General features: G+C 40.8%; 1 pseudogene; it reads left to right on the top strand.

Annotated features, from left to right (window-relative positions):
- LOC120041777 overlaps positions 1–27,186 on the top strand; it is a 109,473-nt pseudogene that overhangs the window by 19,193 nt on the left and 63,094 nt on the right.

Raw genomic sequence — 27,186 nt, 5'->3', positions numbered from 1 at the left:
CCTGAAACTTGGCATCTTTTGGCCTGTACAAGTGCATCAACACCAGGTGTCATGTCCTGACTAGCTGTCACTTTCAGAATGTCATTTAAGTGCTTGTTTGTGAGCCTTGAACGCATTTTTGTTTTATTGATATTCATCACTGAGAAAATTTGTTCACAAAGGTAGGTTGTCCCAAACATGCACAAAATTTTAGCAGCCAGGGCTGTTAATTTGGGGTACCCTGGTAGTAGATACTGATAAAATCTGTCCAGACCTACAGAGGCAAATTTGCCCTTCAAATCTGCATCACACTGCAAATCAATTATCTCTAGCTGAATTTCGACCGGCAGATCAGAAGCTTTAACTGTGAAAGGTGAGCGAAAAACTGAAAATTCTGTCTCAAGTTCACCAAATACCTGAAAACGTTTCTCAAACTCCCGCAGTAGTCCTGCAATTTTGTCTTTGTACCGTTTCATGTCCGCATCAGGTCTGGTCACACACACCTCTCAGACAGGGGAAATGAGCAGGGTTGCCATTTGCCAGTTGCATCTCCCACAAAGTCAGCTTCAACTTAAATGCATGTATGTTGTCAGAAAACTGTGTGACAACTTTTTTGCGGCCTTGCAACATTTTGTTCAGATTGTTCAAGTGTTCAGTAATATCAACCAAGAATGCAAGGTCCCGTAGCCATTCCTGAGATTGTAATTCCAACACCGGTTTTCCTTTTTTCTCCATGAACTGTCCGATTTCCTCTCGTAGATCAAAGAAATGCCTCAGCACAGCGCCTCGGCTTAACCATCTCACTTCAGTGTGGTATGGCAGGCTGTGGGTAATGTTGCTGTCGCTGAGAAGTTTGTCAAACTGACGATGGTTCAGACCTCTGGACCGGATGAAATTTACAGTGCGAACAACCACCTCCATGACGTGGTCCATTTTCAGCGACTTGCAACACAATGCCTCCTGGTGCAAAATACAGTGAAATGTCCAGAAACGATCTCCTCCATTAAGGGCTTGAACTTTGTCTTTGAACTTTGTCGCGACACCTGCTTTCTTTCCGACCATGGATGGCGCGCCGTCTGTAGCCAGGCTGACAGCGCGGGACCAGTCCACTCCAACTCTGTCCAATGCAGCAACGACAGAGCCGAAAATGTCCACGGCTGTTGTGGTGTCCATCATTGGCACCAACTCAAGAAACTCTTCAGTAACAGTCAATGTCTCATCAACTCCTCGAATAAATATGGCCAGTTGGGCCACGTCTGTGATGTCAGTGCTCTCGTCAATTGCCACGGAAAATGCAATAAATGACTTGACTCTCTCTGTTTCAATTGACTGTCTAAATCTGCCGATAGTTCCGAAATCCTCTCTGCTATAGTATTCCTCGTCAGGCTAATATTGGCAAAAGCTTGTCGCTTCTCGGCACATACAAGTTCAGCCGCCTTCATCATGCATCGTTTAACAAAGTCACCGTCGGAATACGGCTTCGATGCTAATGCTATTTCGCTAGCAATTAGGTAGCTGGCTTTTACCGCTGCTTCACTGACTTCTCGGCTCTGGATGAAAGTTGACTGCTGTTTCCTCAGACCCGCCAGCAATTCGTTAATCTTATCTCTTCTCAGTTGTCCTTGCAAGCCGTCATATTTTTCGCTGTGATGAGTCTCGTAGTGGCGTCGAATATTATATTCCTTCAATACCGAAACTTGTTGCAAACACACCAAGCACGAAGGTTTTCCGTGCATCTCTGTAAATAAATAGGACGTGGTCCATTTTTCTTTGAAAATTCTACACTCCTTATCTACTTTTCTCCGTTTGGATAACGACATTTTGGCTAATGAGGTATTAAGGTATTAACAACGTCGTAACAAGCAGCAGATGGCGCATTGATACCGTCTGCTGTTTTCAGTCTGTCTCAGTGATGCAGCTTGTCTTCTACTCTGATGGAAAGAGTGCGCCCCTTAGCGGATAATCCATGAATTGCAGCGAATTAAAAATATTAATTCCATGTCTTTTATGCATTTTTTCCACTTTCAAATTATCCTGCGGGCCTGATCGAACCTCCTTGGGGGCCGGTTCCGGCCCGCGGGCCGTATGTTTGACACCCCTGATCTAAATTGTCCCCAGCATCCTATCTGACTGTTTGGCTATTCCAGTACATGTGAAAAATGATGCTACAACAATAAAAACAGAAAACGTATGTTTATTTCCTTCTATTTTCTTCTACCAGATCTATTGTGTTATATTCTCCTACATTCAATTAACATTTCCACAAACTTCAGAATGTTTCCTTTCAAATGATACCAAGAATATGCATATCCTTGCTTCTAGGCATGAGCTACAGGCAGTTAGATTAGGGTATGTCTTCAGGCGGAAATTGAGAACAAGGGTTGCAGCCATAAGAGGTTTTAAATGGGTTTCCATTGCATTTTCAACTCTACTGATGGTTTTGAAAAACCGTTGAGTTATATAGCAAATGTGCTCTTGTCCAGTGCACTGTAGCCAACAGCTCACAGATACAGTGTTGGTAGGCTATCTACATGATGAGATTATTATCGATAAGAGCGATATTATTTTATTTGTCAAATGGCAACCAAGCATCAATCATCATGTCACCAGAATAAGACCCTCAAAATGTATTGGAAAGGAGCATCAAGCTCATCACATGCAGTTTCACCACCCTGTGAAGTTCATAACTTATTTTGTCTGTAGCCTAATAAACTACATGGTTTCCCAAGTTGTAGTGGGAGGACCACACAACATAATATCACGTGACTCCAAGTTAACTAAGATATGATCGTTATTAAATCAATATTTGCATAAAGGATTAATGCCGCCATTTCTCGTTTATACATTTTTACTGACACAAAAAGACCCAACCATGTCAAACGAAATAACAAATCGTCTGTCTGCATTTATAAAAGTGTACAGGCATATCCTGTTTCCATCAGCCCCGTCATTACTTTGGAAATGGTTGGATCAATATCCACCTTCATGATATGGATGAAGCCTGATTTGGAATATCTGAGTAGTTCTATCTGATGTCATAATACACTCCTCTGATAATCAAGTGATATTTGGAATGTCTGAGTAGTTCTATATGATGTCATAATAAACTCCTCTGATAATCAAGTGATATTTGGAATGTCTGAGTAGTTCTATCTGATGTCATAATACATCCTCTGATAAGCAAGTGATATTCACATGTGATGCATTTGCTCCATTGTTTACATTTAAGTTGGAGGCCCACTCTGATGATTTATGTCTTACATAGTGGGGCTTTAAAAGAATAGTATGGTGACATCTTAGTGTGGCTTGAAATTAATAGGATTATTAATAGGCTGATGGTTGGTGGTGCTACTATATAGGTAAGGTTGTCCAATATGAATGTTCAATACACACAATAGGTTGATCAGTAACCAGTTAGCTAGCTGCTACAGTCCAATATGAATGTTCAATACACACTAGGTTGATCAGTAGCCAGTTAGTTAGCTGCTACAGTCCAATATGAATGTTCAATACACACAATAGGTTGATCAGTAGCCAGTTAGCTAGCTGCTACAGTCCAATATGAATGTTCAATACACACTAGGTTGATCAGTAGCCAGTTAGCTAGCTGCTACGTCTTTAGCCGCACAGCTAGCTAACACAGCTCGCTATCAACAAAGTCAAAATGGACTCCAGGCCTGGTGGTGGCAGCAGTGCACTACAACCACTGCCACTACAAATGCAAATTAATTACTTAAAAATCATACAATGTGATTTTCTGGATTTTTGTTTTAGATTCCGTCTCTCACAGTTGAAGTGTACCTATGATAAAAAATTACAGACCTCTACATGCTTTGTAAGTAGGAAAACCTGCAAAATCGGCAGTGTATCAAATACTTGTTCTCCCCACTGTATATATATATAATTAAATCAAATATTGAATTTGGGCTTTACTAATATTGCCCATAGAAATGCATTGATAAACACGTTGATAACTGGAAAAATATATATACATTTTTTAAAGTAATAAGGTTTTGAAGTGTGTGTCCTATATCTAGGTAATATTTTATATATTGTTTTACATATATTTAACCCCTTATTTTGGGGGGCACAAAACTACCTCCGTACTTCCATGTGTGTGTATAGGTTACATTCAAACCAGTTCCGATGAGCAACATAGAGAACACCATTATGTTGGTGAGTCTCCCCTTTTCCATTTTATTTTGTAGCTCAAACGGTTTGGATGCTACAGACATTTTTTCGTGAGAAGACCCGATATTTGGGATGTCTTATGGTCTGACAAAAACCGCTGTAGCGACCACCTTCCACCGCACAGGCGGAAGGCCGACATTTGCAGATGTGATGGATTGAGACGCAGCCCATGCAACAAAACAGGTCTTTATCTTAAACTGATGGATTTGGATGGGGATTTTTTTTTTTACTATGTTACTTAGATTGACGCAAAGTGCTTCAATAGACTCTTAAGGATTAACATCCCCAGTAGCCTAAGGCTATCATATCCTTATGATATACAGTATCTATTTTCATAAGAGTAACGTGACTACATTAACATCACCAGTAGGCTAAGGCTATCACATCCTTATGATATACAGTATCTATTTTCATAAGAGCAACGTGACTGCAAGAGACAGGTCGGGAATGTCAGACTGTTTTACGGGACAAATCAACCTTTTTTTCTAAATTAGTGGTGTTTGAATTTGTTGATAAAATGCAGGACATGATTGTTTGATTGTGCGGGACTGTCCGGGACATTTGGTCAGCCTAATTACCCGCCTCACTGACTCTCCCTTGGCCAGGTGAAACGACCTCTCTCTCAGAAGCACTTCTCTCCCTGCCTCTCCCTTCAGTAATTCAGCCACTGTTTTACCATCAGATGGTCCGTCAATCTGTAAGTCTCTGCTTTCTTTGCTTTTGATGTACTGGTTTTGTTTTAGTTGTGTTCTGTGGGCTCCTGCCTGTGCTACTTGGTCTCGAGTTGTTTTAACAATGTTGTGCTCTGGCTTGCTACTTAATACTTACTGTGGTGGTTGGCTAGCTAGGCTAGTTAGCTGGCTAGGCTAGCAGGTTAAAATAGCTAATGTTAGCTGGCTGGCTAAGATAACTGCATGTAACATGATTTGATAACTGGTTAGATGGCATTGTGTATTTACAAAACTTTGGTTTACTTTAATGTGGCTCAATTTGCTATTAAAGCTGTAAATTAGAGCTAGCTAGGTGTTGATAGCCACTGGCTGACTCATGCAGTGCTGATGTAGGTAGGCCTGGTAGGGCTAACATTAGCAGGCTAGTTGCCTAGCAACCTTGCAAGCTTATCTGTAACCGTCAATTCATAAAGTATTTGCTTGTAAGTTGGCTGAAAATGTTATTGAAACCACTAGTCATGAGTGCACACGATTTGGTTTAATTTGAAGTGATCTATTTGAAGATGTTTCTGTCAGAGTTGACATTGTAGGGAATAGGCTGGCTAGCCGGGTCCTCCATATTACTTCACAGCCTGTAAAAAAAACTTTCTGACATGACTTCGGCATTCTTTGGAATTCTGATCGGTTTTATGTACTCTAAAAATAGAAAAGAGAGGTGTAACTTTGCATTGGGACTTGTGATGCTATACTAATGCAGATCCATATGTTACATGTGGTTACATTTAGCTACCGTCACTTTAAGGGAGTTGTATGGCCACATTTAGATGTGAAAAAATAACAGACAGAGAAAACAATTTCTATTCTAACAGTATTTGGGTCATTCTTGAGCTCTGGTAATATTTCAGTCCCACTGACTCATTTTGTTTATAAATTGAAATGTCCAGTATAAATGAATTTAAATAAATATAGAATTAATTTAAACTTTATTATTACAAAATCATATTTTTTTAACTGACACCAAGAATTGTGTTATGTCCCCCAGGCGTTTCAATTAATTTTTACCTGGGAAATTAATATTAAAATGTGCACATAATTTAATACAAACATAAATTTGTGTTATTTTGTTGAGAAAGTATTTTTATCAAATAAATGCCTGATTATTGATTAAAATCACACAATTTAGCTCTGTCCCTCAGTCTACATGTAACAGGTTGTAACCTGTGACAGGGTTGAGTTATTTACTTTATTTATGAATATTGCATCTAAACAAATTAATAATTGAATATATTATACATTATATATTGTTTATATTCACTTATAAAACATGCTGTAACGTGTTCCATGTGAACAGAAAATATATTTTATGGCAGGTAGCCTGGTGGTAGGAGAGTTGGGCAAGACTCTTCAGTTGTTCCTTTAAGTTGCTCTGGATCCTAAATTACTCAGTGATTATAGTGTATACATGTATATATTCTAAGAATCTTTGATTTAACGTTATTCCATTAAAACATCTAGGGAATGATGGCACCCACATCAGCAGCAGAACGACAAAGGCAGTGTCTAGCACGTCACAATGCTGATCCAGTAAAAAGGGAACTGTACTTTGAGAGATGGAAAAGGAATGTAGATTCAGGGGGAAAAAGGAAAGATAATTGATTTATTAAGTGAGACAGACCAGCATCAGAAGCGTAAACAGTGGAGAACAACATACAAAAGAAGCAAGGAGAGGAAAGGAGCACTGAGGAACTTGACCACTAAGTCCACATCATGAACGTTGAAGAGAACGGCGGACAGGTTGGTGGGTAAGGGCCGTGATGTCAGTGATGCACAGGAGCTTTACAAAGATCTCCATGAGACAAACACGTCAGTGAAGCTGTTCTGTGTGAAGAGTGCCGATGTTGAACGTGCGATGGAGATGATGCCAAGACCCATAAAAGCGTTGCCCTCCACCATGAGAATACACCAGGTCATCATCATGGCTTCTGGTGAGCTGATGTCTGGTGATGTCAGTTGTCTTTGTTCAACAAAGAAGGACCTAAACTGTACATGCTTTAATAACACACAGCACTTCAGTTTCAGCCAGAAGGTCCTGACTGCTCCAGAACAGCCAGCCAATGAGGAAAATCCTTTTTTATCCAGGCATCATCCTCGGCACGGATGAAGTTAGTGTATAAGTGAAATATATACATCGCGTAGGACCAAACAGATTTTTCTGGAATTCTCGAGACGACTTCCACTAGTGTCAGTTTGATGAAGTCCTTGAGATGATTCCAGTCCTTGAGTCCTTGAGATGACCTCCCTACTCTTCTACATTTGCACACCCTGTACATAGATTGTTCTATTGTGTTATTGACTGCACATTTGTTTATGTGTAACTCTGTGTTGTTGTTTTTGTCGCACTGCTTTGCTTTATCTTGGCCAGGTCACAGTTGTAAATGAGAACTTGTTCTCAATTGGCCTACCTGATTAAATAAAGGTGAAATAAATACAAATAAAAAAATACCATCATGAGGTTCTATAGTAGCAAGGATCTGACACCTCCGGAGGGCTTGATGGCTCAATCCACCAGAGGTATGGCTACAACATAGGCATTGTTCAAAGGCATCTCTGTTCAAGAGATCTGTAATGCTGTTGTGGTGATGTACCTTCATGAGGTTCTACTGACTGGACATCACTACACATACGGTGAGTAGAGTGGGGACCTCTGAGGGATGATCCTGTCTAGACTTGGCATCGGAGAGGGTATGAGCTCTATGGTAGTTGACTAGGTTACCTTTCACACATGGAAGACAAACGTACTTAGAAGCAAAGACGGGAGTGACTATGGCCCTTATATAGGAAGTGGAGTCGTCTGCTATTAGCTGTTACTTGACAGACGTTGTTTGATTGGATCTCCCTAGACTCCGCCCCTAATGAGGCTTATAATATCATAGAACAGGGGTTATCTTAGGTAACCTTAAGTTACATGTCCTACTATGCTAATTTCTCTGTATTAAATTGCCCATAACTTTAACACTAGCAGAGATCCTGGAACTAATATACCCTTAAAGTTTATTATGGTCAACAATATATATAAAAAATCGAAACATTTATATTTTCTATATTTATATTTTCTATATTAATAAATTCATGTAAGAAATGTATGAATGAAATCAAAATACAAATCAAATCAAATTTTAAGTGTCGACCTTACAGTGGAATGCTGACTTACAAGCCCTTAACCAACAATGCAATTTTAAGAAAAATAAGTGTTATATAAAAAATACAAATAATTAATATTAAAGAGCAGCAGTAAAATAACAGTAGCGAGGCTGTATACAGGTATTACCGGTACAGAGTCAATGTGGAGGCTATATACAGGTATTACCGGTACAGAGTCAATGTGGAGGCTATATACAGGTATTACCGGTACAGAGTCAATATGGAGGCTGTATACAGGGGGTACCGGTACAGAGTCAATGTGGAGGCTATATACAGTTATTACCGGTACAGAGTCAATGTGGAGGCTATATACAGTTATTACCGGTACAGAGTCAATGTGGAGGCTATATACAGTTATTACCGGTACAGAGTCAATGTGGAGGCTATATACAAGTATTACCGGTACAGAGTCAATGTGGAGGCTATATACAGTTATTACCGGTACAGAGTCAATGTGGAGGCTATATACAGGTATTACCGGTACAGAGTCAATGTGGAGGCTATATACAGTTAATACCGGTACAGAGTCAATGTGGAGGCTATATACAAGTATTACCGGTACAGCGTCAATGTGGAGGCTATATACAGGAGGTACCGGTACAGAGTCAATGTGGAGGCTATATACAGGTATTACCGGTACAGCGTCAATGTGGAGGCTGTATACAGGAGGTACCGGTAAAGAGTCAATGTGGAGGCTATATACAGGTATTACCGGTACAGCGTCAATGTGGAGGCTATATACAGGAGGTACCGGTACAGCGTCAATGTGCGGGGGCACAGGTGAGTCGAGGAAACATACTACTCCTATTACAGAGCAAGTGGTAAAGATTTAAATTGACACTCATAGTTGGAGGACTTTAGCATCTAATGATGAAACATGTAGAATCTCCACAGAGGAGCTCTGTCATGATTGTAGCAGGTTTACTAACGCGTTACTTATATTAGCTGTGTTGACTATGACGTTACTTTAGCTAATATGGTGACAACGATGCTGTGTGTAGCAGTTATGAAATGGTTTGGTTTGGAAAGGTTTTTTCTCCTGGTCACCTACAGCTGACGTCCACAAGCGAAGGGAAAAGGTGAGCGAATTGATGTGAGAGGAAATACAACGTGGCAGTTGTGAAAGTGAACTGTGTTTACGCGTCATCAATCCAGGAATAGGGGAAATGTTAGTATCATGTAGTAGCCTAAACCTATTGCTGTTACATTGAACAGGTTGAATGAAATATGAATGACAGTCATCTAATATGCTGTAATAGAATTAAGGCCATGAATAAACAAATCGTCCTGCCTCAACTTAAAAGGCACTGACCGCCACTGTTTGGATGGTGGGCCTTTCTTGGGAAACTGTTGAGCTGTAAAAACCCAGCAACTTTGCAGTTATTGACACAACCCGATGAGCCTGGCACCTACTACCATACCCCGTTCAAAGACACTTAAATATGTTGTCTTCCTCATTCACCCTCTGAATGGCACACATGCACAATCCATGTCTCATGTCTCAAGGCTTAAAATTCCTTATTTAACCTGACTCCCCCCTTCATCTACACTGATTGAAGTGGATTTAACTAGTGACATTAATAAGGGATCATAGCTTTAGCCTGGATTCACCTGGTCAGTCTGTGTCATAGAAGGAGCAGGTGTTCTTAATGTTTTGTCTACCCAGTGTATAGCACTACAGATAATCAAGTGCTATTTGCATGTGATGCATTTGCTCTATTGTTTACAGTATGATTTGTATAAACAGAGCAAATCTGTATTAAAACACTACCTATTCATAGATGTATTTATTCATCATCTACATATTCATATTAAGCTTCTACGTCTGTGTACAGGAACGTATTATTTGTAAGACGTAAGAGAAAATATATCAGCTTATTGATAAATTATTATGATGTTCTTTCCAATACAAAAGTGTAGTAACTATTGTTTCCAAACTGCGTTGCCTACTCCAGCCAGCAGATGGCGATTTGCATCTTTCAGGTGATGCTTCTTGCGTGACGTATAATGGACTGGACGGGACGCTTCTTCAGGAACAACAACACGGCTACTCTTTCAACCGCCTCGGTAGCTTGCTAGCCAACATAAAACCGATAGATTGACGCGTTACACCGTGTTTGTGTACATTAGCTAATCTCAGTGTTTTAAACACATTTCTGTTGATTTATCAACTGATGACCTTTTGCCTAATTTGCTTGTTCAATTTGCAAACTTGTTTAAGATTGATACTGAGCCTAGCATAAGGCTAGTCGCTAATGCTAACTAACTAGCTAACATCCCCGACCATGAGCTCACTAAACTACTTATCCCCTGCTAAAGAAGAGGGGGTCTGCTGTATGGAGAAAGAAGCTCTGGGACTGAACAATGTCGTGGAAGATGATGGTGTTACAGTGAAAGAAGAGGAGGCTGTTACAGTGAAAGAAGAGGAGGCTGTTATAGTGAAAGAAGAGGAGGCTGTTACAGTGAAAGAAGAGATAGCATCCTCTTCCTCTCTAAAAGTTTCTATCTCAATAAAGGTGAAGGAGGAAGACGTTTTGGGAGTGAAAGAGGAGGAGACAGAATATCAGATTAACACCAGTGAGTACTGTCTTAAACAGGGGCACAAACTGTTGTTTAACTAATGTGTGGGTTTTAAAGGGGCATTCTACTGAAGTTCTACACTTGAATATGTTGTTCATTACTGTAGGAATTGTTTCAGGGGCCATCTGCTGTTGGTACATATATTTTTGGGACTTTTAAATGAGATTAATCGAATTCTCCATGTGGTCGACATTAAAGTGCACCTCATCTAATATAGCAGGCTTTTCAAATTCAATATTGTTGCATATTTTGTACATGAAATATCAAAGGGACACAAAAGGCACCCATTTCGTGAAACTACCCTTTCACATTTGCAACACAAACATTATTTTATAAAATCAAGATGAAAGTGGCCATTTTAGGCCCTTTTTAGACATGTTCATGCCTCTTGTAAGACCCTGTGATTGTAATTGAAGTTCATAAGTTTACCGTCTGTTTGATGTTCTCATTCACACAGGAGAGAGACATGACTATCGTGGATCCTCTGGGGAGCATCAACAACATCCTGATGCTGAGGAGTCAGAGAAGAGTCTCTCCAGATCAGAACACCAGATGGTACAGCTTGGTCTGGTCTAGCATACAGCTTGCTCTATCTGGGTCTGGGCTGGGTTTCTGTAAAGCACTTCATAACAACAGTGACATCAGCATCCATAATGATGTGTCTGTGTCCCCTCTTTATGGTTACCAGGACAACGCTAGCCCTTCCTCCCTCCTGGAGTCCCCGTTTCGTGCCTCTCCCGGTAGCACCTTACTGCTGGGTATGAAGAGGTTGTCTGTGCTGCTGGTGGACTGCAGGAAAACAACGGGGCTGAGTGGAACTGTGAGAGGAGGAGGAGAGAAGAAAGGATCAGATTTGACACATCAAAGTAAGTGCTGTAGTTTAGTTTGAACAAATACAATAGATCTGCTCACTGGTATCTGTTACCAGGACAACCAGCAGAGTTCTGTTAGTTGACAGGAAGATGGACTGGTGGAAATGGATGTTATGAATATCATAACACTGAAAAAGGATTCTGCCAATTAAAAGAGAGAAACCAATAGACCATATTAAACCTTGATGAAAGTTAGCTTTAGAGAGAAAGTTCTAAGATGATCCAATGTAAGGTGCTCGTTTTTCAAAAACATTTTCTCAAAATATTATGGATGTTACATTGTCTGTCCCAGTCAACCCCCCTATCTTTACAAGACTGTAGAACAGGAAAACTAAACACAAGACACTGGTAATTAATTAACTAATACTGGAGGAAAGCTGTGATCAGGCTGCCCACTCAAGAGAAAGCTTCAAACTGTTACCAGTGCCTACAACCTGGTTCAGGTTATCAGTCAACCTACCAGGGTAGTTACAAACAGTACAGAAATGTAATCATCAACATGTTTTGATCATATCTTTACTAATGCTGCAGAAATGTGTTTTAAAGCAGTTTCCAGATCCATCAGTAGTAGTGATCACAATATAGTAGCCATGTCTAGGAAATCCACAGTTCCAAAGGCTGGGCCTAATATAATAGAAACAAAGATAAATGACATGAAGAATGATTGTAAAAATCTTTGGAGCACCTTCAATTCAATTTTGGTTAAAAAAAATCAACAATGACATGTCACCGGTGTTTGATTTCTATTTTACCTTTATTTAACTAGGAAAGTCAGTTAAGAGCAAATTCTTATTTTCAATGACGGCCTAGGAACAGTGGGTTAACTGCCTTGTTCAGGGACAGAACAACAGAGTTTTACCTTGTCAGCTCGGGGATTCGATCCAGCAACCTTTTAGTTACTGGCCTAACGCTCTAACCACTAGGCTACCTGCCGCCCCAGAGCCACCTGTCAAACAGAACACAGAGAGTGTTCTTTAATGGAAGCCTGTACAACAAAATCAAGGTAGAATCAGGAATTCCCCAGGGCAGCTGTTTGGCACCTGCTTGTTTCAATCTTTAATCTTTACCAACAACATGCCAATGACATTTGAGTAAAGCCAGTGTGTCTATGTATGCGGATGACTCAACACTGTACACGTCAGCTACCACGGCAACTGAAATGACAGCAACACTTAACAAAGAGCTGCAGTGAGTTTCAGAATGGGTGGCAAGGAATAGTTAGTTAGTCCTAAATATTTCAGATTACCTTAAATTACATGGCCTACTATGCTAATTCTGTAGCGGTATTGTTAGAGGGGGGTAAAGATAAAGATTTTGTTGGGGCGCCAGGCAGGTATTAACCCTAGTTATTAAAGTTAGTTATTACCTATTATAACATTATTATTATTATTAAATATTATTAAAACCAAAAGGATGAGAGTAGAATAGATAGAGTAGCGCTTCCAGACACATTCTAAACATGATGGCGTCTTAAAGGAGGACTGTAGCATCTAATGATGAAACATTATGGAGTCTTAAAGGAGGACTGTAGCATCTAATGATGAAACATTGTGGAGTCTTAGAGGACTGTAGCATCTAATGATAAACATTATGGAGTCATAAAGGAGGACTGTAGCATCTAATGATGAAACATGATGGAGTCTTAAAGGAGGACTGTAGCATCTAATGATTAATTACTATGGAGTCTGATGCTTTAAAGGAGAAGTTTACCCAAAATCCAGAAACTCCTAAATGATTCCATACTATGAAACTAGTCCAGTGGAGTTTGCCCTCTCCCTCTCCCTGTAGTGCTGTACTGAAACAGCTGCAAAAACGTGACTCGTGACGTTACTGGATGCGGGCTTCGCTCTACTGCTTTGCCAGTTAATTTGTTATTTTATTACAGCTATGGCCTTTGTTTTTCACCTGGAGTTGTTCATTTATGTCTGAGAAAAAAACACTTTTCAACCCATAAAACATATACAAATCAACTCAGCAAAAAGATGTACGTATCTTTTTCAGGACCCTGTTTTACAAAGATTATTCATAAAAATCCAAATAACGTCACAGATCTTCATTGTAAAGGGTTTAAACACTGTTTCCCATGCTTGTTCAATGAACCATGAACAATTAATGAACATGCACCTGTGGAACGGTCGTTAAGACACAAACAGCTTACAGACGGTAGGCAATTAAGGTCACAGTTATGAAAACTTAGGACTCGAAAGAGGCCTTTCTACTGACTCTGGAAAAACACAAAAAGAAAGATGCCCAGGGTCCCTGCTCATCTCCGTGAACGTGCCTTAGGCATGCTGCAAGGAGGCATGAGGACTGCAGATGTGTCCAGGGCAATAAATTGCAATATCCGTACTGTGACACGCCTAAGACAGCGCTACAGGGAAACAGGACGGACAGCTTATCGTCCTCGCAGTGGCAGACCACTTGTAACAACACCTGCACAGGATTGGTACATCCGAACATCACACCTACAGGTACCTACAGGATGGCAACAACAACTGCCCAAGTTACACCAGGAACGCACAATCCCTCCATCGGTGCTCAGACTGTCCACAATAGGCTGAGAGAGGCTGGACTGGGGGCTTGTAGGCCTGTTGAAAGGCAGGTCCTCACCAGACATCACCGGCAACAACGTCGCCTCTGGGCACAAACCCACCGTCACTGGACCAGACAAGACCGGCAAAAAGTGCTCTTCACTGACAAGTCGTGGTTTTGTCTCCAGGGGTGATGGTCGGATTCGCGTTTATCGTCGAAGGAATGAGTCTTACACCAAGGCCTGTACTCTGGAGCGGAATCGATTTGGAGGTGGAGGGGCCGTCATGGTCTGGGGCGGTGTGTCCCAGAATCATCTTACTGAGCTTGTTGTCATTGAAGGCAAACTCAACGCTGTGCATTACAGAGAAGACATCCTCCTCCCTGATGTGGTACCCTTCCTGCAGGCTCATCTTGACATGACCCTCCAGCATGATAATGCCACCAGCCATTCTGCTCGTTCTGTGCATGATTTCCTGCAAGACAGGAATGTTAGTGTTCTGCCATGGCCAGCGAAGAGCCCGGATCTCAATCCCATTGAGCACGTCTGGGGCCTGTTTGATCGGAGCGTGAGGGCTAGGGCTAGGGCCATTCCCCCCAGAAATGTCTGGGAACTTGCAGGTGCCTTGGTGGAAGAGTGGGGTAACATCTCATAGCAAAAACTGGCAAATCTGGTGTAGTCCATGAGGAGGAGATGCACTGCAGTACTTAATGCAGCTGGTGGCCACACCAGATACTGACTGTTGATTTGGACCCCCCCCCCCCCCCCCCCCCTTTGTTCAAGGACACATAATTCCATTTCTGTTAGTCACATGTGTGTGGAACTTGTTCAGTTTATGTATGTTGTTGAATCTTGTTATCTTGTTAAGTTTGCTGAAAATAAACACAGTTGACAGTGAGAGGACGTTTCTTTTTTTGCTGAGTTTAGATTGACAAGGGGGAAAAAACAATTTAATCAATTTTAGAATAATCCTGAAAAGTAACAACATTTGGAAAAGGACAAGGGGTCTGAATACTTAACGAATGCACTGTGTGTGTGTGCTGAACCAAAATATAAACAACAATTTCAACGATTTACAGTTCATATAAGTCAGTCATTGTAAATAAATAAATTAGGCCCTAATCTTTGGACTTCACATGACTGGGCAGGGGCGCAGCCATTGGTGGGCCCTGGAGGGCATACGCCCACCCATTGCGGAGCCAGGCCCAGCCAATCAGAATTTGTTTTTCCCCACAAAAGGGCTTCATTACAAAGAGAAATACAACTCGGGTGGCTGGTCTCAGACAATGTGGAGGTCCTGGGCTGGCGTCGTTATATGTGGTCTGTGGTTGTGAGGCCAGTTGGATGTACTGCCAAATTTTCTAAAATGACGTTGGAGGCGGCTTCTGGTAGAGATTTTAACATTCAATTATCTGATAACAGCTCCAGTGGATATTCCTGCAGTCAGCAAGGCAATTGCACGCTCCCTCAAAACTTGAGACATCTGTGGCATTGTGTTGTGTGACAGAACTGCACATTTTAGTGGCCTTTTATTCTCCCCAGCACAAGGTGCACCTGTGTAATGATCATGCTGTTCAATCAGCTTCTTGATATGCCACACCTGTCAGGTGGATGGATTATCTTGGCAAAGAATAAATGTTAACTAACAGGGATGTAAAAAATTCTGCAATCTTTTTTTTCAGCTCATGAAACATCCAACACTTTACATGTTGAGTTTATATTTTTGTTTATTGTAGTTACTCTCAGTTTTAGGAACATCTACCCAAATATTTCACTTTATTTTTTTACTTTACCCAAAATATGACATCAGCAATAGTCAAAATGTTGAAAATCTGTGAAGGTCTAAATAACAAATTGGTCCATTTAAACCGCATGTGTCAAACCCTTTCAACAACGGGGAGATTTTACTGATGTGCTTTGTGTCTTCGACGTAAAAACAAGTTTTAGACTTCCACACAAAATTACTTCTTTACTTATTTTATGTTTAAGGAAGTGTGTAGGTCGCATTCTGTATCATACAGCTATGAAAGTTATATATTTAGAACCACCTGCTCGATTGGAATCCAGCGACGTCTGTGTTCTAGTGTCCTAGAACTGTTTAGTTTTTTGTGTTCTGACTTGTAAAATAAGTAATGTAAACATATCAGTAATTACCAGGATGCTCTACATTTATTTTAAAATCACACTACGATTGTTAAAACTGGCCTCAGGTATTGAGGGATCTGATTAGGATTTGCCCTCATAGCAAGGTTGATTTATCATGTGGAGGTTTCATTCGGGTCTCTATTTTTAAAAACCACACTGTCTTTGGCAGGAGAAAGACCAGACTCAGAGGAACCAGAGCCAGGGACGTCCAAACCAGCAAGAAGACACCACTGCTCCCAGTGTGGAAAGAGTTTTACCACCTTACGTAACCTGAAAACACACGGGAGAATACACACAGGGGAGAAGCCTTACCACTGCTCCCAGTGTGGAAAGGGTTGTACCCGATTGTGCGAGCTGAAACAACACGAGAGTATACACACAGGGGAGAAGCCTTACCATTGCTCCCAGTGTGGAAATAGTTTTAACCACTTAAGAAACCTAACAAGACATGAGAGAATACACACAGGGGAGAAGCCTTACCACTGCTCCCAGTGTGGAAAGGGTTTTAATCAGTCAGGGGACCTGGAACGACATGAGAGAATACACACAGGGGAGAAGCCTTACCACTGCTCCCAGTGTGGGAAGGGTTGTAGCCGATTATGCTGGCTGAAAGAACACGAGAGAATACACACAGGGGAGAAGCCTTACCACTGCCCCCGGTGTGAAAAGAGTTTTAGCTGTAAAAGCTCCCTGAAAAAGCATGAGAGAATTCACACAGGGGAGAAGCCTTACCACTGCTCCCAGTGTGGAAAGAGGTTTAATCAGTCAGGGGACCTGGAACGACATGAGAGAATACACACGGGGGAGAAGCCTTACCACTGCTCCCAGTGTGGAAAGAGTTTTACCACCCTACGTAACCTGAAAACACACGGGAGAATACACACAGGGGAGAAGCCTTACCACTGCCCCCAGTGTGAAAAGAGTTTTAGCTGTAAAAGCTCCCTGAAAAAACATGAGAGAATTCACACAGGGGAGAAGCCTTAACACTGCTCCCAGTGTGGAAAGAGTTTTACCCAGTTAGGAAGTTTGAAAGAACACAGGGGACTGCACACAGGGGAAAAGCCTTACAAATGCTCAAACTGTGGGAAGACGTATGACTCATCACAGTCACTTAACCATCATGTGCGAATCCACACAGGAGAGAATAATTACTTCTCCTTGTGTGTATATTGCTATTTCACATCACATTAACTGACAATTTGTCATGGTCTTATAATGTTGACTGAGAATGTGTTTACTTGTTTATACCATATGAAATTTAATTGTACAAAGTATACTCAAACATATGTTTTTATTAAGAAAAATTTAATTAATTAATTAGTTATTAATGATTAATTAATTAATAAATTAAATCAGATTCCGTGTGTTTCAATTGTCATTTTTTTTAAACTGTGTGTGTTTATCTGGGTGTCATTCCTCCAGCACTACAGATAATCAAGTGATATTTGGATGTGATGCATTTGTTCCGTTGTTTACATTTGCATTGTTGGCCCACTGATGATTTAATGAAATGAAAATGTTCACAGACTCTGTAATGGAAAATGGTAATTGTATGTGTCCACATAACTGAGTATGTGACTAACCTTGTGAAACTGTCCTATTATAATCTCCTGTTCCTGGGAGTATCATCCAGTGTTGCAAACCAGCTGCACCTGTGCCCTTGTATGAATTAAGTCCCTCCCAGGAACAGGAAACTATAAAGATATGTGCCCATCACCCAATGCTTCAGGAATTCAGACTGTCTACACTGCGCTGTGTAACTGTTATTCTCTTTGAGCTCAGAAATAAAGAATCTTGGTTTGACTTGGACTCCAGCAGATCCTTATTTTATAATATCCACCACAACTCTCCCACGGATTGCTGTTTCATCATTGTCTCAATGAAGAGTTCCTCGTTCCACTTTCCTGGGGTCATTTACAAGCCTCCCACTGGTTGAATAAACGTTGTTTCCACGTCATTTCAACAAAACAAATCCATGTGATGTTAGATCAATGTAAAAAACGGATTGGATTAGTGAAAATCCATCAACATAAGGTATTTTCATGTTGAATTAACTTTAGTTGACGACTGAAAGACATGTAAATAGAAACTAGATGCTGAACTGACCAGTGGGCTGGCTTCCGGGATTAGCGTGCATTGTGTCAAGAAGCAGTGCGGCTTGGCTGGGTCGTGTTTCGGGCTCTCGACCTTCGCCTCTACCGAGTCTGTACGTGAGATGAAGCCATGGGACAAGACTGTAACTGCCAAAATAAACTTTTGCTGTTAAATTCCCATGTACCGAATGAAAAATAGAAGTTAAATGGATTTCCATTACATGTTAAAATCTACTATGGTTTATTTTTTTAACATTATATAGAAAATGTGTTCTTGGCACATGCACTGTAGCCAACAGCTCACAGATACAGTGGGGTAGGCTACCTACGTGATGAGATTATTGTGGATAAGAGCACATATTACTTTATTTTATCAAATGGCAACCAAGCATCAATCATCATGTCACCAGAATAAGACCATCCAAATGTATTGGAAAGGAGCATCAAGCTCATCACATGCAGTTTCACCACCCTGTGAAGTTCATAACTTATTTCATCTGTAGCCTTATAAACTGCATGGGTTCCCAAGTCGTAGAGGGAGGACCACACAACATATCATCACGTGACTCCAAGTTAACTAAGATGTGATGGTTATTATATAAATATTTGCACATAAAGGAGTTTCCACCTCCATTTCTCGTTTATACATTTTTACTGACACAAAAAGACCCCACCATGTCAAACGAACTAACAAATCGTCTGTCTGCATTAATACAATTGTAAAGGCATATCCTGTTTCCGTCAGCCTGGTCATTACTCTTGAAATGGTTGGATCAATATCCACCTTCATGATATGGATGAAGCCTGATTTGGAATGTCTGAGTAGTTCTATATGATGTCATAATACACCTCTGATAATCAAGTGATATTTGGAATGTCTGAGTAGTTCTATCTGATGTCATAATACCCCTCTGATAATCAAGTGATATTTGGAATGTCTGAGTAGTGATACATTTGCTCCATTGTTTCCATGTCAGTTGGTTTCCCACTGAAGATTTATATCTAACAGAGGGGCTTTAAAGGAATACTATGGTGACATCTTAGGGTGGCTTTAAATAAATAGGATTATTAATCATAAACACCTACAGATACAATACCCTGCAGCTTTGACGTCAAGAAGAGAATGGTCTGATGGGTGGTGGTGCTACTCTATAGGTAAGGCTGTCCAATATGAATGTTCAATACACACAATAGGTTGATCAGTAGCCAGTTAGCTAGCTGCTCCATCTTAACACAGCTAGTAAGTCTGTACAGTCCAATGAATGTTCAATTCTCACAATAGGTTGACTATGGAGGTGATGTACCACAGTCAAAGTCCTGCAATAAAAGCTAAGACGCTAATATTTGTGTAAACTATACATAGTAGTGTTCTGTGGTTGTCACTGAGTTGGCTGATGTCCCATTTCATGGGGTCACTCCATAGTTAAGGCTGAACAGTGTTCTGTGGTTGTCACTGAGTTGGCTGATGCCCATTTTCATGGGGTCACTCCATAGTTAAAGCTGAACAGTGTTCTGTGGTTGTCACTGAGTTGGCTGATGTCCCATTTCATGGGGTCACTCCATAGTTAAAGCTGAACAGTGTTCTGTGGTTGTCACTGAGTTGGCTGATGTCCCTTTTCATGGGGTCACTCCATAGTTAAAGCTGAACAGTGTTCTGTGGTTGTCACTGAGTTGGCTGATGTCCCATTTCATGGGGTCACTCCATAGTTAAAGCTGAACAGTGTTCTGTGGTTGTCACTGAGTTGGCTGATGTCCCATTTCATGGGGTCACTCCACAGTTAAGGCTGAACAGTGCCTATAGAACATCTACACGCCTTTTAACTTTTTGACACGTTTTGCTCCTTAAAATTAAATCTATAAAGGGATTAAATTAGATTTAATAGAAAATGTTGAACAATTTTTTTGTTTACATCATAATTGGATAAGTCCGTCCCCCGTCCAAGTTAATACTTGGTGGAAGCCATTACAGTTTCATTAAGATTCCACCAACTTTGTGCAAAATACATCCATAGTTTTTGTTAAAACTGCTCATTGGTGGACAGCGATATTTAAACCAGATGGGTTTTTTCAGTACATTTAAGTCAGGACTGAGATCAGACCACTTAGGAACACTCAACAAGTCTCGCCATTCTGGTGTGTTTTTTGCATAAAAAATTGTGTAATTGCAGAAACATAAAACCCTATCCCAGCCCTCCAGGCCTGGTGGTGGCAGCAGTGTAAACATCTGTGTAATTGTCCTTCAGAAAAATTAAACAATGTGGCAGGGTTTCAGAAGACTGAGGTGGGTTTTAACTTTTTACCTGGGCTTTGCTCCTTTCATATTTCTTTTGATCCTGACAAACTCCCCAGTCCCTGCCGGTGACAAGCATACCCATAACATGATGCTGCCACCACAATACTTATTGTGTGGGTGTGGTCTATCTCCAGATCATCAGACTGTTAAATAGTCACCTCTAGCCGGCCTCCGCCCAGTACCCTGCCCTGAACTTTAGTCACTGTTACACTGCCGTCTACCACCCAGTACTCCACCCTGTATTCTAGTCCAGGCTCATCCTGTATAATTACTGCTGTACACACCTTTTCTATTCATATACAGTCCATAATGTCTATACACACCATCATATACATTGTAAACTAACTGTATATATATTTATATTCCGGACTCTGACATTGCTTGTTCTACTATTTCTATATTTCTTCTTCCTTGAAATAAATTGTGGGGATTTGCATGTATTGTTTTGTATTGTTAGATATTACAGCACTGTTTTGATACAACAGGGATGACATCAGAGAAATATGTGTATGAGACTAATAACATTTGATTTGGTCTGGTCAGAGGTGTGCAGACAACAGATGGTGTTTATGGTGGAGAGGACTGTGGACTCAGTGGAGGACATCCCAGCCACTTGGCAGTGTTGACACTCCTACTTCCTATCTGACTGGTAATAGGACTTCACTGCTACCTCCTATCTGACTGGTAGTAGGACTTCACTGCTACTTCCTATCTGACAGGTAGTAGGACTTCACTGCTACTTCCTATCTGACTGGTAATAGGACTTCACTGCTACCTCCTATCTGACTGGTAATAGGACTTCACTGCTACTTCCTATCTGACAGGTAATGGGACTTCACTGCTACTTCCTATCTGACAGGTAATATGACTTCACTGCTACTTCCTATCTGACTGGTAATAGGGCTTCACTGCTACTTCCTACCTGACTGGTAATAGGACTTCACTGCTACTTCCTACCTGACTGGTAATAGGACTTCACTGCTACTTCCTACCTGACTGGTAATAGGACTTCACTGCTACTTTCTATCTGACTGGTAATAGGACTTCACTGCTACTTCCTATCTGACTGGTAGTAGGACTTCTATTTATACAATCAATCAAGCAAATTTTTATGGCCTTTTTTTACCTCAGCAGTGGTCACAAAGTTATTTTACAGTAATCTGGCCCAGAGAAACCTTGGACATACAGGGCACCACTGCTCCTGCCTTTCTCCCTGTGTGATGTCATATCCTTTTCCTGTTAAGACACCTGACCAGCTGAGTGCAGGTGGGCTCTCCTGTGAACATGGGGCTGAAGATCAGACAGTGAAGAGACTCCGGGGGCGGTGATGAAGGCTGTAGGAATGAAGATAGCATAACTTCCTGTAGGCAGTGTAGCATAACTTCCTGTGGGCAGTGTAGCATAACTTCCTGTAGGCAGTGTAGCATAACTTCCTGTAGGCAGTGTAGCATAACTTCCTGTGAGCAGTGTAGCATAACTTCCTGTAGGCAGTGTAGCATAACTTCCTGTAGGCAGTGTAGCATAACTTCCTGTGAGCAGTGTAGCATAACTTCCCGTAGGCAGTATAGCATAACTTCCCGTAGGCAGTGTAGCATAACTTCCTGTGAGCAGTGTAGCATAACTTCCTGTAGGCAGTATAGCATAACTTTCTGTAGGCAGTGTAGCATAACTTCCTGTGAGCAGTGTAGCATAACTTCCTGTAGGCAGTATAGCATAACTTCCTTTAGGCAGTATAGCATAACTTCCTGTAGGCAGTATAGCATAACTTCCTGTAGGCAGTATAGCATAACTTCCTGTAGGCAGTGTAGCATAACTTCCTGTAGGCAGTATAGCATAACTTTCTGTAGGCAGTGCAGTCTCCACAGACGACGCAATCGCCATCACACTGCACATTGCCCTAACCCATCTGGACAAGAGGAATACCTATGTAAGAATGCTGTTCATTGATTACAGCTCAGCGTTTAACACCATAGTACCCTCCAAACTCGTCATTAAGCTCGAGACCCTGGGTCTCGACCCCGCCCTGTGCAACTGGGTCCTGGACTTCCTGACGGGTCGCTCCCAGGTGGTGAGGGTAGGTAACAACATCTCCACTCCGCTGATCCTCAACACTGGGGCCCCACAAGGGTGCGTTCTGAGACCTCTCCTGTACTCCCTGTTCACCCACTACTGCGTGGCCATGCACGCCTCCAACTCAATCATCAAGTTTGCAGACGACACTACAGTGGTAGGCTTGATTACCAACAACGACGAGACGGCCTACAGGGAGGAGCAGAGGGCCCTCGGAGTGTGGTGTCAGGAAAATAACCTCACACTCAATGTCAAGAAAACAAAGGAGATGATCGTGGACTTCAGGAAACAGCAGAGGGAGCAGCCTCCTATCTACATTGACGGGACAGTAGTGGAGAGGGGGGAGAGTTTTAAGTTCCTCAGCGTACACATCACGGACAAATTGAAATGGTCCACCCACACAGACAGCGTGGTGAAGAAGGCGCAGCAGCGCCTCTTCAACCTCAGAAGGCTGAAGAAATTCGGCTTGTCACCAAAAACACTCACAAACTTTTACAGATGCACAATCGAGAGCATCCTGTCGGGATGTATCACCGCCTAGTACGGCATCTGCTCCGGAAGGCTCTCCAGAGGGTAGTGAGGTCTGCACAACGCATCACCGGGGGCAAACTACCTGCCCTCCAGGACACCTACACCACCTGATGTCACAGGAAGGCCAGAAAGATCATCAAGGACAACAACCACCCGAGCCACTGCCTGTTCACCCCGCTATCATCCAGAAGGCGAGGTCAATACAGGTGCATCAAAGCAGGGACCGAGAGACTGAAAAACAGCTTCTATCTCAAGGCCATCAGACTGTTAAACAGCCATCACTAACATTGAGTGGCTGCTGCCAACATACTGACTCAACTCCAGCCACGTTAATAATGGAAAAATGGATGTAATCAACTTATCACTAGCCACTTTATATATAATGTTTACATACCCTACATTACTCATCTCATATGTATATAATGTATGCTATACCATCTACTGCATCTTGCCATCTTGATGTAATTAAATGTATCACTAGCCACTTTAAACAATGCCACTTTATATAATGTTCTCATACCCTACATTACTCATCTCATATGTACAGTGGGACAAAAAACTTAACCTATGACAGACAAAATGAGGGAAAAAAATCCAGAAAATCACATTGTAGGATTTTTAATGAATTTATTTGCAAATTATGGTGGAAAATAAGTATTATATAAGTAATATATAAGCCAATGTAACTTTACGGCCCGTCCCCTCGCCCCGACCTCGGGCGCGAACCAGGGACCCTCTGCACACATCAACATTGCCAAGAGCTGAAACACCTTGAAAATTCCCTTTCTTGATATGAAGAGCCATAATTTGAGTAACCAATAAAAATAAAAATGGACTAATTGGGCAGCCCTGCCTAATTCCACGGCCATTATCAAATCTTTGGGATGTCCCGTGAGCTAATTTTACAGAGCTAGTACAACCACTATATAAAGTTTGGACTGCTTTAAAAAAAAGTCCCCAAACCCCAAATAACGTATTGCTTTGAACATAAACTCACATTCTACAGTGTCAAAAGCTTAATAAAAATCAACAAGCATAAGAAAGCTATCATCAAGGAGGAGGTCATTATAGTCTAAGATCAACCTGATGTTATTACTAATGTGTCGACCATGCATAAAACCAGATTGTTCTTCATCAATTATATGATGCAAGCCTTGTTTCAACCTCTATCCAGGGCAAATCATTTCCCATCATTATTCAACAGGCTAATGGGTGTCCAGTTGTCTATATAAAGACTGTCCCTATTAGGTTTGGGAATCAAAGTAATTACACCTTGCTTTAAGGAAGCCTGTAACTCCCCATTTTCTATTGATTCTTGGAACATAGCAAGAATGAAAGGAATCAATTTATCATTGAATGCTTTAAAAAACTTTATGAAAACGTATTAAACTATCATTTCCAGGTGACCTATTGTCCTTAAGGCTTTTAATGCAGTCTTTTATCTCAATTTCAGATAACTCATCATCACAACAATCCCTGAAATCATTATCTTCTTAGCAATGTTTGCTACATTGTCTAAGAAAAGATCCATATTGGAAGTTGACTGGGCTGATGTATACAGATTCTGATAAAACTGGGCAACATGCTGAGACATTTCTTTTGGATTTTCATTGGGAGTATTATTAATCATTAATTTACATATGAAAGTCTTTTCGCCTGCCCTTTTTCAATTAAAGAAATATTTTGTATTTTTCTCTCCCTCTTCCATCCATTTTCTTCTTGATCTTACAAACGCTCCCCGGGCCTTTTCCTCGTAGATACAGCCTAACTGCATTTGCAATGATGATAGCTCCAGTAATTCCTGATTAGTTAGTTCAGGTTTTTTAGTATAATCCATTATTCCCTTTATGATGTCATATTCTTTCTCTCTTGGCATGAGCAATTTCTTTCCCCATTAAAATAGCCAAAAGCCTTATATCAAATGTCATTAGCTCCCAGTAACTTCCTAACGTATTTATAACACAGGCACAATTCCAGTATTTATCAATAATTCCTGCTACTTCCTTCTTAAATACTTAATTCTCTAGTAAAGTCATTAATTTTCCAGTAACCTTAACTAACTTTTTTTGTTGACAAACCATGCATATTTATCTTTATTGAGATCCCTTTGTGGTCTGTTAAAATTGATGGTTCAATTGATGGTTCAATCGAGACTGTATCAACCTTGTCAGCCATATCTTCAGATATCAGCCAGAAATCAATATGGGATTGTATAGATACATTTTTGGTACTCCATGTAAACATAATCGTTTCTGGGTTCTTACGTCTCCAAATATCTAGAACACCTAACCTTAGACATATATTCCTTATCTCACAAACAGAATTGCTATCCTTAGGAGGCCATCTATCTAGATTATCATGTAATAATACTGTGTTAACATCTCCACCCCATATTACTTTGGCCAATGGAAATGTAGACATCATTTGACTTATTTTCCTCTTAATGTCTCTAAATAAAATACAGTTACTTGACTTGCTATTGGAAGCATAAGTATTTACAACAATGAATTGAACAGTGGTTGACATCTACCAACTAGTATAATCCATCTCCCTGTATTATCTGCTTCATGACTCAATATATGACCCTTAAAGTTGCCTTTTAAAATAGCGACACCTGCTGAGCGATTAGTACCAAATGAAAACCAAATATCATTCCCCCATTGACACTTCAAAAAGCAGTATCTGTGGAACAGGCATGAGTTTCTTGAATGAAATAAAAGTAGGCACTCTTACCCTTACAATACAAAAATAAAGATTTCCTTTTCAAAATATTACGGATTCCCCTGGCATTAATAGAAAAAACAGAAATTGACATTTACTATCACAGTGACTATATGAATAATATTAAACTTGTATACGTTCACATGAAGCGGGTTCTCACAAAAATAAAGTTTTTACTAGTTACAAATAAAAACAGTCCTTTGCAAGTGGTTGACCTAAATTATATATATATTATAGATATTGTTGACCTAAATTATATATATATATATATATATATATATATATATATATAGTTTTATACAATTGCAAATAACATTGTGCCATAGATTAGTAAAACGAATAGCCTTCAAGCTAACATTAAGTGTCAGTGTGAATTTCCCTGCCATAAATAAAATATATCTAAAAGAAAGCTTGACTCACACAAACAAGGCTCTTTCCTCAAGAAATATAAAGTTTTATCAGATGCAAATCAAACTCAGTCCTGCAAACTATGCACTTTTCCCCTCTTCCTTGCTCTCTCAATCATCGGCCACAGACGATTCAGAGCTTATTTGTCAAATGCTGTCAGATCCTCCTTGAACCTCCGGTTGTTGTTCTTTAAATAGTCATTTTCCATGTCATATCCCTCGCTGTCCTGGAGATGAAGCTCATGTTCACTGGTCGTGGTGGCTGGTTGTTGTCCCCATCTCTCAGCCTACCCAGACGCTGCACTACATCCAGAGAACCTGCAACAACATTTCGCTCCTCCTCCGGGACTATTGCCCTGCAAATGTCCTTCACTCTTGCTTTGATGTTCTCGTCAGATTTTTCTGCTATTCCATAAATTAGAAGATTCCATCTCCGACCATACCGGTCATTCTCGTTTACCTTTGACTCCATTTCGGGGAGTTTCCTCTCCTGCTTTGCAACCTGAATTTTCAATGTTGCGTTCTGCTGCTTCAGAGTTTATACTTCCTCAGCATTGAAATCAATCTCTTTCTTCAGGTTAGCGATGCTGATAATGTTCTTTTTCACCAAATCCATGATGTCATCTGCGCTCTCTTTGATTTTAGCCGTGAGGATGCGGACGATGTCCTGTAACTGGCTCAGTGATGGTTCACTTCTCAGCTGCTTTGGAAGTTGCTCCTTGGTTGGGGTATTCGGGTATGAATCACATTCACCCCACTTTTTTTACACTGCAAGCATATGAGTGAGTTTCAGCAATGCCTCTTTGCTCCATGGAAGTTTAAACATCCATTATCTCAGCAACAGTTTGGTTATGTCCTGATTCCATGCTACTAGCTATGAACACATTAGTTAGCTAACATAA

The sequence above is a fragment of the Salvelinus namaycush genome, unplaced genomic scaffold (assembly GCF_016432855.1).
Source record: "Salvelinus namaycush isolate Seneca unplaced genomic scaffold, SaNama_1.0 Scaffold534, whole genome shotgun sequence".
In the NCBI taxonomy this organism is placed as follows: domain Eukaryota; kingdom Metazoa; phylum Chordata; class Actinopteri; order Salmoniformes; family Salmonidae; genus Salvelinus; species Salvelinus namaycush.
Note: the sequence above shows the minus strand (reverse complement) of the source record. Positions and strands in the feature narration are given on the sequence as shown.